Here is a 12906-nt window from a genome sequence, read left to right on the forward strand (position 1 = left end):
GAACATTCTTCTCACTGATCACCAATGTAAGGGACATTCTTCTCACTGATCACCAATGTAAGGGGCATTCTTCTCACTGATCACCAATGTAAGGAGCATTCTTCCCACTGATCACCAATGTAAGGAACATTCTTCCCACTGATCACCAATGTAAGGGACATTCTTCCCACTGATCACCAATGTAAGGAGCATTCTTCTCACTGATCACCAATGTAAGGGACATTCTTCTCACTGATCACCAATGTAAGGGACATTCTTCTCACTGATCACCAATGTAAGGAACATTCTTCTCACTGATCACCAATGTAAGGGACATTCTTCTCACTGATCACCAATGTAAGGGACATTCTTCCCACTGATCACCAATGTAAGGATCATTCTTCCCACTGATCACCAATGTAAGGGACATTCTTCTCACTGATCACCAATGTAAGGGACATTCTTCTCACTGATCACCAATGTAAGGGACATTCTTCCCACTGATCACCAATGCAAGGAACATTCTTCTCACTGATCACCAATGTAAGGAATATATATAGGGAATAACACTCACTTAGGCTGGATTCACACCTACAGTATGCATTTTTAGTGCTTTTTGCATTTTGCAGATTTCCATAGGAAACCATGTTAAATGGACTGTTGTGCAAATCTACAAAATGCAAAAAGCACAAAAAATGCCATAGATGTGAATCAGGCCTTAGTCCAGGTTCACACTGACAGCGGGAATGAAATTGTGTGAGACAGTTCAGCTAAACTCGCACGATTTCATACCCGCATGTCAGTGTGAATTTGGCGGGTGATTTCAGAGACGTCTGTGCGGATTCCATACACAGATGTCTATGGAAATTGCACCAAGAAGTCGCCAAAGGTTATACAGAAACTACTTTTGGGAATCGGTGCTGCGCCAGAAATGGGGCATCGCACCGATTCGGGTAGTGCTATTACCATGCGATTTGACATGTCAAATCGCATGGTATATTGCTTCAATGTAAATCAGGTCTAAGTGCTATTCCCTATATATAACACTGATATCTATACACTGAGTGGCATTCAGTGTACCAGATATCAGTGTGCAGGGGCGGACTGACCATTCGGTCAGTTGGGCACTGCCTGAGGGCCCCGTGGTGGGAGGGCCCGGGCCGGCTCAGTCCGAAACCTGGAGGTGCCCGGAGCAGTGGCAGCTTATCATACACAATAAAAAAAGAAAAACGAGTCTGTACCCCCGAGAAAGCAGTGTCTTGAACCATTAAATCCTGCTAGCTAGGATGATGTGGCTGTTGTATGAGAGGCTCAGGAGGGATGAGCTGGCCAGGATGGATGGCTCATCATGTGCACTAGTGAATAGCACCTGACCTGCTACCTGGTAAATAAGCACAGACACAGCACAGGGAAAGAAGGTAAAGTAACAATCAGCATGGCTCTTATAACACAGATGAGACACAGACAGTGCTTTCATTATGACACTGACCTGCTTCTGCACAGGCAGGTCTGTGTGGATGCCATGCCTGTGCAATTCACTCTGCCTCCGAATCCAGCAGCTCCTTCACAGACAGTCCTCCGCGGCAGTGACTTACGGCCCCGCCCCCTCAGCTGAATTCCACAGGGGGAGAGGTGGCCGGAGCGCCTGTCACTGTAAATCCCCGCACGGCTCCATCCATCTCCAGCTCACACCTCACAAGCCTCTCATACAACAGCGCAGCCACATCAACCTAGCTAGAGGGATCCAAGGCACTGCTTTCTCTGGGGGTTTTTCATTGTGTAGAAGCTGATGCTGCTGCAGGCACCTCCATGGGCGGACTGAGCCAGCCCGGGCCCCCCCCACCACGGGCCCTCGGGCAGTGCCCGACGGACCGAATGGTCAGTCCGCCCCTGGACTCCGGCTGTCAATTTTTCAGCACGGGATGTAAACAGACATGTGTCCATTTACACACAGTTACCTTCAGGTCTGATCCGGCAAAAAAAAAAAGACAGAAGGGGATCCGTTTCATCCATTTACACCCAGCTGCCCACAGAGCAGAGTGTGCTGTGGCCATGTCAGCTCTGCATAGGCGGAGTGCGCACAAACCTGTCATTCAGCAGCTCCACTCAGCTCAGTAGGGGAATCAGCAGATGGATCACCTGCTAAGCAAAAACTGATCCGGCTTGTGTGAAAGACGCCACAAAAACGACAACAAAAAATTGCATCATGGCCTATCCTGCCTGGATCAAAAGACTGGCTGAACAAATGTGCAAATGTTTTTTCTGGTGACATGGGTCAGATATGTGTATTTCAACATTGTATTTAGCTGTTTGAATTTCTAATCTATAGCTCTGCTTTTGCAGAGAAAGAAAACAGACACACAAATACAACTCTGCCTGGTCAGTTGCATACATTAAATGTATATTACCAAATTGCCTTTGTAAAGTACTACTTGAAATTCACACATGGAGCCATGGTAGACATTTTTGCTTAATTACCAATTGTGCTTGGAGCTCTTGCACCCAGGACATTTTTACAGCTGATGTTAGAGGCATCTGATGTTTTTTTTACTGCCTCTAAACGCTTCTCCATGTTAACCTATGTGTCCATGCACACAAACTATCAGAGGCGTTTGCAGGCATGAGCGTTTTGGGGCAGTAGAAAAAAAACGTCAGCTTGTGCATCCAGGAGCAGAGCTGTAAAAACGCAAAATGCCCAATAAAACACTGCTAAACGATGTAACAAGCTTTTAGCCGCTTTTAGATGTTTTTACATTATATTAGGTGTTTTTACTATAAAAACGCTAATGCCAAAAAAACGTCCATAAACAGTAGTCAAAAACGTGGCTAAAAGCGTGTTTTTACAGCTACTTTTTCCTGGCAGCAACGCTGGCATTTTTTAAATAAAATTATTTCTGATTAAGAGAAAATATATTCAAGTGTTCATTCATTGTCTCAAAGGAAACACTTATCTCATTTGAAGTAACACACTAAAGTCATGAGTTTGGAGAGCCAGAAAAAAGTTTACATACTTATTAGATCTGTCTGGTACATCCAAATCTGCTTCATGAATTATCACCAATTTTTTTGTATCACATATATTGCTATACGTCTGTGATTTTTGTTATGATAATGTAAACCATATAAAAACAGAACAAAGCATGTCAGACTAGATGCCCATTTTCTACAGATTACGTGTCCCATTTTCTGTATACAAGTTGTAGGGAAACTTTACATCTCTTACTACTGCAGCAAACACATCCTTGGTGCCTAGTGGGAAGGTTAGCCTACTATAGTTACATGACAGTGTTGTAATAGGAGGAAACCAGTTGGGAACACCAGGAAGCCAATTATGTTAGCAGGGAATTCCATTTTTTGGGGTACTAGCAGTGAACACAAAACATATGAGGAAAAATGTTTTAGTGTCTTTGATGTTTTATTCTATATTGACAAAAAAAGAATTAGACTTACCTGTAAATGCCTTAACTTAGGTCAAGGGTTATATGCAACTGCCTTCAGGTGATTGGAAACTCACAAAAAAAAAAAATGGCTAATATCATAACCATGTAATAATACAGGACACAAGACTTGTATTCATGGCCCATGGACGTAAGCAAACTTGATTCCTCTGAAGCTTAAATCAGTGAAGCTTGAACATCCATTTGTTAAAACTTGGGGGAACATGCAAACAAAGCAGCAGGTGGCAGCCTAGCAAATCTGGAAAGCCAAAAGAGACACCAACAGCCACCGTGGAATGGACTGATAGGAAAAGGAGGAACCCTTTCCTTAAGGGCGTATGGCCTGGAAATAAGTTGCCTGATCTACCTAGCAATGGTGGAGTGAGAAGGAAGGAAGAAAAATGTCCTCTTTGAGGTTCAAAGTAGAGACCCTCTTGTCTGGGAAGGAAGCTTTTGGTCTCAAAACCACATTGTTCTTGTGCAAAACATGAAAGGGCACAAGAAAGAGTTACCAGTTCAGAAACATACCTAACAGATGTATTCGCTATCAGAAAGGAAGCGTCGTTACTCTCTTTTTCTTATTTAAAAAAAAAATAAATAAATTCACATCTAAATTTTTTAATACATTTTTCACATTTGATAGGTTCCGATTAAATACTCTTTCACCGCCCGCTTCTTTTATTCTTTTTTTCTCACTACAACTCACATGGTTCATTCCATATGTAATTATGCAATATTTAGTAGATTTTTATATATATTCATCAACAAGATTTTTTTCACATATTTATATTTTTATTAGTGGCCTTCTTAAAGCGGTGGTTCCCCTAAAAATAAAGTTTTGACATTGCATTTGCTATAATAATTACAGTTAGAATCGGCTGGTTTTATGTAAAAAATACCTCCGTACGTAGCGTTTGTATTATTCGTTCCCACCGCCACTTCCCGGGTACGATGCTGGCGGTGGGCGTTCCTAATTGATGGACAGGCATCCGACCGACGCATCCATCGCGTCACGAGATGCCGAAAGAAGCCGAACGTCGGTGCGGCTCTATACGGCGCATGCGCAACGACGTTCGGCTTCTTTCGGCATCTCGTGACGCGATGGATGCGTCGGTCGGATGCCTGTCCATCAATAAGGAACGCCCACCGCCAGCATCGTACCCGGAAGTGGCGGTGGGAACGAATAATACAAACGCTACGTACGGAGGTATTTTTTACATAAAACCAGCCATTTCTTACTGTAATTATTATAGCAAATGCAATGTCAAAACTTTATTTTTAGGGGAACCACCCCTTTAAGATTTAGGCCATTAGCACATTGTTTTTCACTATGAATTGTCTCGATGCAATCTCTGTCTGTTGACATTGGGACATGACACGTTCTATATTCATACTTACAGCACGGTCACCTTTCATGAGTCGAATCTAAATTTAGATTCTTTTAGTTGAAATTACCAGTGTTGCCCACTAGGGGTCATTCATTGGCACGTATAGGGTTTTTTCACATTATAATAAAACATTTTTTTGGTCGTTTTCTTATTATAACTGGTTATAATCTAACCAGTCTTTTTTCTTTATTTATGCTAATAGTTCCGAGTGTTGCGATACACAGGATTCGAATGTCCATAATTTTATATTTATAATTAAATCCACCACGGACTCAGCTAGTCTTAATACAGGAGTCATGTATGGGATAGTATTGCCGCTTTCCCTCATCCAAGATGGCGGCTTTGGATTTAACCTCTCCTTGCATGTCAGATCGAGGTGGGTTATTTATAGCGGTGAGTCACTGTCTAGCCCATCCCCATTGATAACGTCAGCCTATGACGAAACGCGTCTGGGACGTGCATTCAGTGACGCTACCGCGCTCTATTTAAACGAGGAAGGGCTCTCGTTGCCGGCCGGCACTTGTTTTTATGCTTGCTGTTTTTAGAACAATTGTAAGTACATTCTTTTATATTTAATAAACACCCTCAAACGGTATCACACTATTAGTCTGTTTCTATTCTGGGGACTACGTGATCTCTGAGTGGAAGGGCTGCCACTCTCTCTGTGTGGAGGATTGGATTCGCTGGCAGGCTCTTCTCCCCTGGAGATTTTTCCCTTGGATGACTGTGATTAGGATTCCTCTGGATTGGTTATCAACATAAGAGCGGTGTATCTTGTTTAAGGCTATTCCCTCTTAGCTATCCGGTAAGAGGCTATCTATGTGGTGGTGGCTTCACTGATTTGTAATACCTCTCACTGTGGTGTCATCAGAATCCAGCTGTACAGTTTCCTGCTGCATATTCAGTGTCTTTTTTCACCAGGACATTTATTTTGGACTAATTCATTTATCAGTCAATTTTTCAATATTTGATTTTACGTTTTAATTTATATTGAACATTTTTTCCAGTTTTATAGCTGGCTATTAGAGTTGGCGCAGTTTTTCTTTTCCTTTATTATCACTATTGTGCCACCTGCACTTATCACTGTTTGTGCCTTTTAGTCTCAATTTCTTTCAGATCCTGCAATATGGACGCTTCCATTACATTTGAGAGCCCATATGGAACCACCACTTCCCCCGGTACCAGTAGGTGGCGAGGCCACAGGGCTTCTTGCTCCCTCTCATGACTGTTGCTGAGGGGGGTGGGATTTTGTTTCGGGATCCAATGCTCACTGTGTTGGGGTTAGTAGAGCAGGGTGGGGGTGGGACAGGGTGGGGGTGTGTACTTTGGCGGTCTTTTTACTGGTTCTGGATGCAGAGAATGACTGGCCAATCTGGGGTTTGGTTGATAAGTTTGCTCCTATGAAAAATTTTCTTTTGTTACTAATGTATCCCTGTTATACGATGTATCATGGTGAATATTATCTGTGGTGTACTGCATTATATATTTATTCTTGCATTGTTCCCGTACTAACTGCACTTACTCATGGCGGACAGGGTTAAACTTATTTCATGGAATGTTAGAGGGTTGAACTCACCTCACAAGCAGTCCCTAATGTTTTCCTATTTAAAAAAACACAAACCCCATATTATCTGTCTTCAAGAGACTCACCTTATGGGATCTAAGCTAAAGTCCCTTAAACGTCCCTGGTTGGCTACTCAATATCATGCCACTTACTCAAATTTCTCACGCGGGGTCTCGATTTTGGTGGCAAAGGCCCTCGCGGCTGAAACTTTGCATGTGAAATCGGATCCCGTGGGTCGATTTGTTATACTTACCCTCCGTATAGCTTCTTCAATTTTCACGTAAAAATATATATTCCTCCACCGTTTTCTCCAGAGGTTCTCTCCCATTTTTCACTAATGTTATTATCCAGAGCCCCGGGTCCCCTGCTCTTTGTAGGTGATTAAAGGGATGACAAGACAGGGCTGCCCTCTATCGCCCCTTCTGTTTGCCCTGGCTATGGAGCCCCTTGCTATTCGAATCCGTACTTCTCCACTCCTTCGTGGATTACCCATAAATGGTATAGAGGAGCGGATCTCTCTATGCAGATGATACATTAGTGTACTTGGCTGACTCTCAGGACTCACTTGCTAACTTGTTAACAATAGTGTCTACTTTTGGGGACTTCTCCGGATTCCGAGTGAATTGGGAGAAATCCACCATCTTCCCCATAGATCAGACTCCTGCTCTACAAACTCACTCAGATTCTAGGTTACAAGTAGCCACCTCTTTTAGATACCTAGGTGTTGTGGTTAAATTGCCATTGTCCCTATGAATGAATGAAAACTTATATAGCGCAGCACATGCGAATTTAATCGCCTCTGGGCGCTTTATATTGAGCCTATATATTGCCAATAACTTGGGCCCTGTACTGCTTAAATTGCAGACCCAAACTAAGCAATGGAGGGATTTACCCCTGCATTTGATGGGGCGTGCCAACGTCTTAACGATGATATATCTACCCAAACTATTGTATGTCCTGGCTAACGCCCCCTGCAAAATTCCCAAAACACTTTTCAAGAGCATTGATTCGATTTGTATAGCGTTCCTTTGGAATTATAAGCCCCCTAGAGTAGCACTGGAGACGCTTCGACTTCCAACGCACTTGGCAGGCTTAGCTTTCCCTGATTTTTACTTTCAAGCATCTCAACTGGTTAATATTCACGATTGGTTACACCCTGATTCGAACAATGCCTGCACCACCACTGAAGGTGCCATGGACTCATTGTTCGAAACGTTACATAACATTGTCTATCATGGATGCACCCCACCTGGACCTGGACTGACCATGCTGCGTTCCTCTCTATCCTTATTTAAAACTGTGACACTCAAGCATGCCCCGGGTTGATGGTCGGCTTCTCCAAATTATCCATTATGGTTTAATCCGTCCCTTCCGGAATTGGACTCCTTGCCTGACCCTCAAAGGTGGATCTCCCGAGGGGTCAAATACCTATGCCACATATACACCCCCCAGGGCTTTAAATCTTTCACCCAGATGAGGGATGACTTTGACTTACCACATACTTGCTTGTTCTTTTACTACCAGCTTAGACATGCTGTACAAGCTCAGTTTGGTTCCCTAGACAGCCCGCTTGTGACTCCTGACTTAGAAAAACTCTTGCGATCCCTGGACCGAACAAAACTTCTCTCTACTTATTATTTAGCTCTGGCGACAAATTCCAACCCTAGATTTAAGGCTTTACAACGAAAATGGGACTCCCTAGATATCTCTGAGGCCTCGTACACACGACAGAGTTTCTCAGCAGAATTCACCGAGAAACTCGGTCAAAACCCGGATTCTGCCGAGAAACTCTGTCGTCTGTACAGTTTTGGCTCGATGGAGCCGCTGAGGAACTCGACGAGAAAATAGAGAACATGTTCTCTATTTTCTCGTTGTCCGCGTTGTTCTATGGGAGAAGGCGGCCCGCCGAGCTCCTCGGCGGCTTCATCCCAAAACTCGACGAGGAACTCGACGTGCCAAGCACGTCGAGTTCCTCTGTCGTGTGTACGGGGCCTATGACGGAGGATGACTGGTCTGAAATCTGTGACACTTTTAAGGCTTCTGTTATATCCTCCAGGGACAGGGTAATCCAACTAAAACATTTCCACCAATCTCACCTAACCCCGGCTAAGATGCACAAAATGGGCATATTATCCTCAGCTAAGTGTTTTCGGGGATGCAGACACACTGCTGACTTCATTCATTGCTTTTGGAGTTGCCCCATAGTGCGGGATTTTTGGAGGAGTGTAGGCTCCTTCCTCTCTTCTGCACTGGGGCTTCCCAACATACTTGACCCCAAAAATTGCCTTCTGGGGGTCTTTGGTGATCTCGCTGTTCCTTCCCAGGTCAAACGGTTGCTTCAGATCCTGTATGTTTATGCTAAGAAATCTATTTTGTTGACTTGGAGGGGAGCAGCGACCCCAACAAGGGGACTGTGGTTGAAATTGGTTAATGATGCCCTCCCACTTTATAAACTCACCTTTGAGATCCGTAAGAGGCAGAAAACATTTCATAAAATCTGGGGCAGGTGGCTTGCTAGCCCCCTGACCCTGTCCCCTATACTGCCATGAGGGAATGAACCGGTAGTAATATTCTTTGTAGCATATTAACACCTGTATGCAGCTCCACATCATGAGTTTATCCTGCTTATATACTTTGTGTGAAGTACTTTGTATTCTAATATACTGTTTATGCGGATATACAGATCTTATTTGTCCATAATGATGTAGGAGCGAACTGTATGTTTTGTTTGTATGGGACGGATCTTGTTGGGTCCTCTCTTAGTGTTTTGTTTTTGTTTTGTATGTTGGGTGTACAAAATCCAATAAATATATCTTTAAAAAAGAAAAAAAAAAAGTATAAAAGCGATATGGTGAGTGTGTATTTTGGAAACTGTTTTAATAACACACCCCACCCCCCCTTTTTATGAACATACAGCACCATTAGATGTATATCTGCTTTGTTGACATTATATATCTGGCAGAGTTTTTCATATGGAGTCTATAGGGAAGGAATTCTTTCGGCGTTTGAAAGGGTTCATATCTTTGCAATGCAGTGTAGTCAAACAGGCCTCATTGTTTACTTGACAGCATCAGCAGATCAGAGATTGCTTTCACTTGTTGCTCTTTAAACGGGTTGTAAAGGTACAATTTTTTTTCCTAAATAGCTTCCTTTACCTTAGTGCAGTCCTCCTTCACTTACCTCATCCTTCGATTTTGCTTTTAAATTTCCTTATTTCTTCTGAGAAATCCTCACCTCCTGTCCTTCTGTCTAAGGCTGCATTCACACCTGAGCGTCGGTCGTTCAGCGTTTTTTTTGGCGTTTTTTTTCCGGCGTTTTGTCGCGCGTATTCATGCTTATTTGCGCGTTTGCATACAGCGTTGTCCGACGTTTTTGTACTTTGACGTTTTTTATTTTAGCCAATAGGAAAAACTATCATCTTTTCATCACTTGTTGCTATGTTGGTAGATTTTTTTTAATCTTCTGCATGGGCGACAAGTTCTATTGATTAAAGCGACGAAACGCCCGTAGCAAACGCCCGTTGTCGCGCAAGTCGCTTGAATCGAGCGTTTCCATTACTTTCTATGGGAATTGGAAATGCTCAAATACGCCCAAACCGCCCGATACGCGCGACAAAAAAGGGTCCGGAACTTTTTTTGGCTACAGGCGATGGGCGTCAGGCGCATCAGCGTTCAGATGTGAACCATCCCCATAGACTTTCATGCATTTTGGTCCCTCTGGCGTTTGTGAGCGTTGCGCTACAGGCGACAAAACGCCTAGGTGTGAATGGGCTCTTACTCCACACAGTAATGCGAGGCTTTCTCCCTGGTGTGGAGTGTCGTGCTCGCCCCCTCCCTTGGAATACAGGAGCGTCAGGACGCCCACTAACACACAGCTCCTTTCTCTATCTGCAATGTAGAGGGAGGGGGCAAGCACGACACTCCACACCAGGGAGAAAGCCTTGCATTACTGTGTGGAGTTACAGACAGAAGAACAGGAAGTGAGGATTTCTCAGAAGAAATAAGGACATTTAAAACCAAAATCGAAGGATGAGGTAAGTGAAGGAGGACTGCACTAAGGTAAAAGAAGCTATTTAGGAAAAAAATTGTACCTTTAAAACCCCTGTTAACCCCTCCCTAAAAAAAATGGATCCTACTCCTTTAAATCATGTTATATGACACAGTGCTTGTGCTGTGTCATTTGGCCCCTTGTAAACACCTAAAAAAACCTGGTAGATCCTGCCAGTTTCTACCCTTCCCTATGTAAACTGACCTTGGTGTATCATGGCTGCTGAGCCCAGACATCGTGGTCAGTTTACATGCTTCCATCATCCGCATCCCTGCTCTCCTGTGTCCTCTCCCCCCTCACTCCCTGCCTGTCAGCTTGTGACAGTGCCGCCCCCTCCGCTCCTGCTGGTTGAATAACTGTAACATGTATGCACCACCCGTTCTATTAGATTGTAAGCTCTTCTGAGCAGGGCCCTCTTAATCCTCTTGTATTTTATTGTATTATAACTGTATTGTCTCCCTTTTATATTGTAAAGTGCTGCATAAACTGTTGGCGCTATATAAATCCTGTATAATAATAATTGCAGTGTCCCCCTCTGTGTGTGATTTATAAAAATAAATGCTGTAAATTCCTCATTTCAGAGACGAGATCCACTATCACATGACCGCCCGGCTCTCTCCTCCTCTCTTTCTCCCGCCTTCTTCTCCTCTTCTAGAAAAAGAGCCACTGCTCCAGGTGTATGATGATAACCTGAGGTGGAATATCTCGTAGAGTGCCAGCCCCGGCCCGCCTCCGTGGGAAAGTTGTAAGAAAAGAAATGGCTGCACATCCAGGAATTCCGATTGCCTTTTATTGTTCAAAGTGATAACACCAAAGCCACAAACAAGAGGTCACGTAGACGCGTTTCACACAAACATCTTGTGCTTAATCATTACTGATTAAGCACAAGAGGTATGTGTGAAACGCGTCTATGTGACCTCGTGTTGGTGCCTTTGGTGTTACCACTTTGAACAATAAAAGGTAATCGGAATTCCTGGATGTGTAGCCATCTCTTTTCTTACATACATCCTTCTCCTCTCCTGACTGACGCCAGCGTGGGAATCTCAGCCCCTCCCACTGCATCTGTTAGACGGGGAGAGGAGAGAGCCATCTGGTCATGTGATTGCGGATCTCGGCTCTGAAATTAAGCATTTACAGCATTTATTTTTATAAATCACACACACAGGGGGACACTGCAATAGGAGACAGCGCTGATGGTGCATACATGTTAGAGTGGCTTTACAACCACTTTAAGTGTAAAAATTGCACTATTTACAATTCAGTGGGTCCTGAACTGATAGCGATATTGTTATTGGATACTACCATTGGAAACTTTTTGTACTTTGCGGTTCATGCACTTATCAATGTACCTTTCTGCTGCCTGCGGAATGATAGTGCATCATTATGCATATGTATTATCTTTAACCACTTAAGCCCCGGAACATTATGCAGGCAAATGACCAGGCCCCTTTTTGCAATTGGGCACTGCGTCGATTTACTGACAATTGCGCAATCGTACGACGTGGCACCCAAACAAAATTGATGTCCTTTTTTTTCCACAAATAGAGCTTTCTTTTGGTGGTATTTGATCACCTCTGCGGTTTTTATTTTTGCGCTATAAACAAAAATAGAGCGACAATTTAAAAAAAAATCAATATTTTTTACTTTTTGCTATAATAAATATCCCCCAAAAAATATACATATAAAAAAAACATTTATTTTCCTCAGTTTAGGACGATATGTATTCTTCTACATATTTTTGGTTAAAAAAAAATGCAATTAGCGTTTATTGATTGGTTTGCGCAAAAGTTATAGCGTTTACAAAATAGGGGATAGTTTTATGCCATTTTTATTAATAAATAAGTAATGGCGGCGATCAGTGATTTTTTTCATGAATGCGACATTATGGCGGACACATCGGACACTTTTGACACATTTTTGGGACCATTGTCATTTTCACAGCAAAAAGTGCTATAAAAATGCACTGATTACTGTAATTAAGACACTGGCAGTGAAGGGGTTAACCAGGAGGGGGCGCTGTAGGGGTTAAGTGTGCCCTAAGGGAGTGTTCTTACTGTGGAGGGGCATGGCTGTGCGTGTGATGTCACTGATCGTCGTTCCCCAACACGGGGAACAGACGATCACTGGCAGCCACACTAGGAAGCACGGGGAGAGGTTTGTTTACACTTACCTCTCCCCGTTCTTCCTCTCTGTGACCCGATCGCAGGACACCGGTGGCAATCGGGTCTGTGGGTCCCGCAGGCGCAATCATGGAGGACAGGACCGGGTCGCGCTCGCGACCCACGGCTGGGCTTCTTAAAGGGGAGTACCGTGTCATTCTGCCAATGTAAATAGTCGTGCAGCGGTCCTTAAGGGGTCCTCTTGGGTGCATTTTGTTGTTACAGTATATGAATGCTGGATACTTTAAATAGAGAAATTGCAAACCCCAATTTTTTTTTTTTTTTACCTTTTGTCTTGGCAACCTCTTGAAAAACAGCAATGCACCCAAGAT

The sequence above is a fragment of the Rana temporaria genome, chromosome 3 (genome assembly GCF_905171775.1).
Source record: "Rana temporaria chromosome 3, aRanTem1.1, whole genome shotgun sequence".
Taxonomy (NCBI): Eukaryota; Metazoa; Chordata; class Amphibia; order Anura; family Ranidae; genus Rana; species Rana temporaria.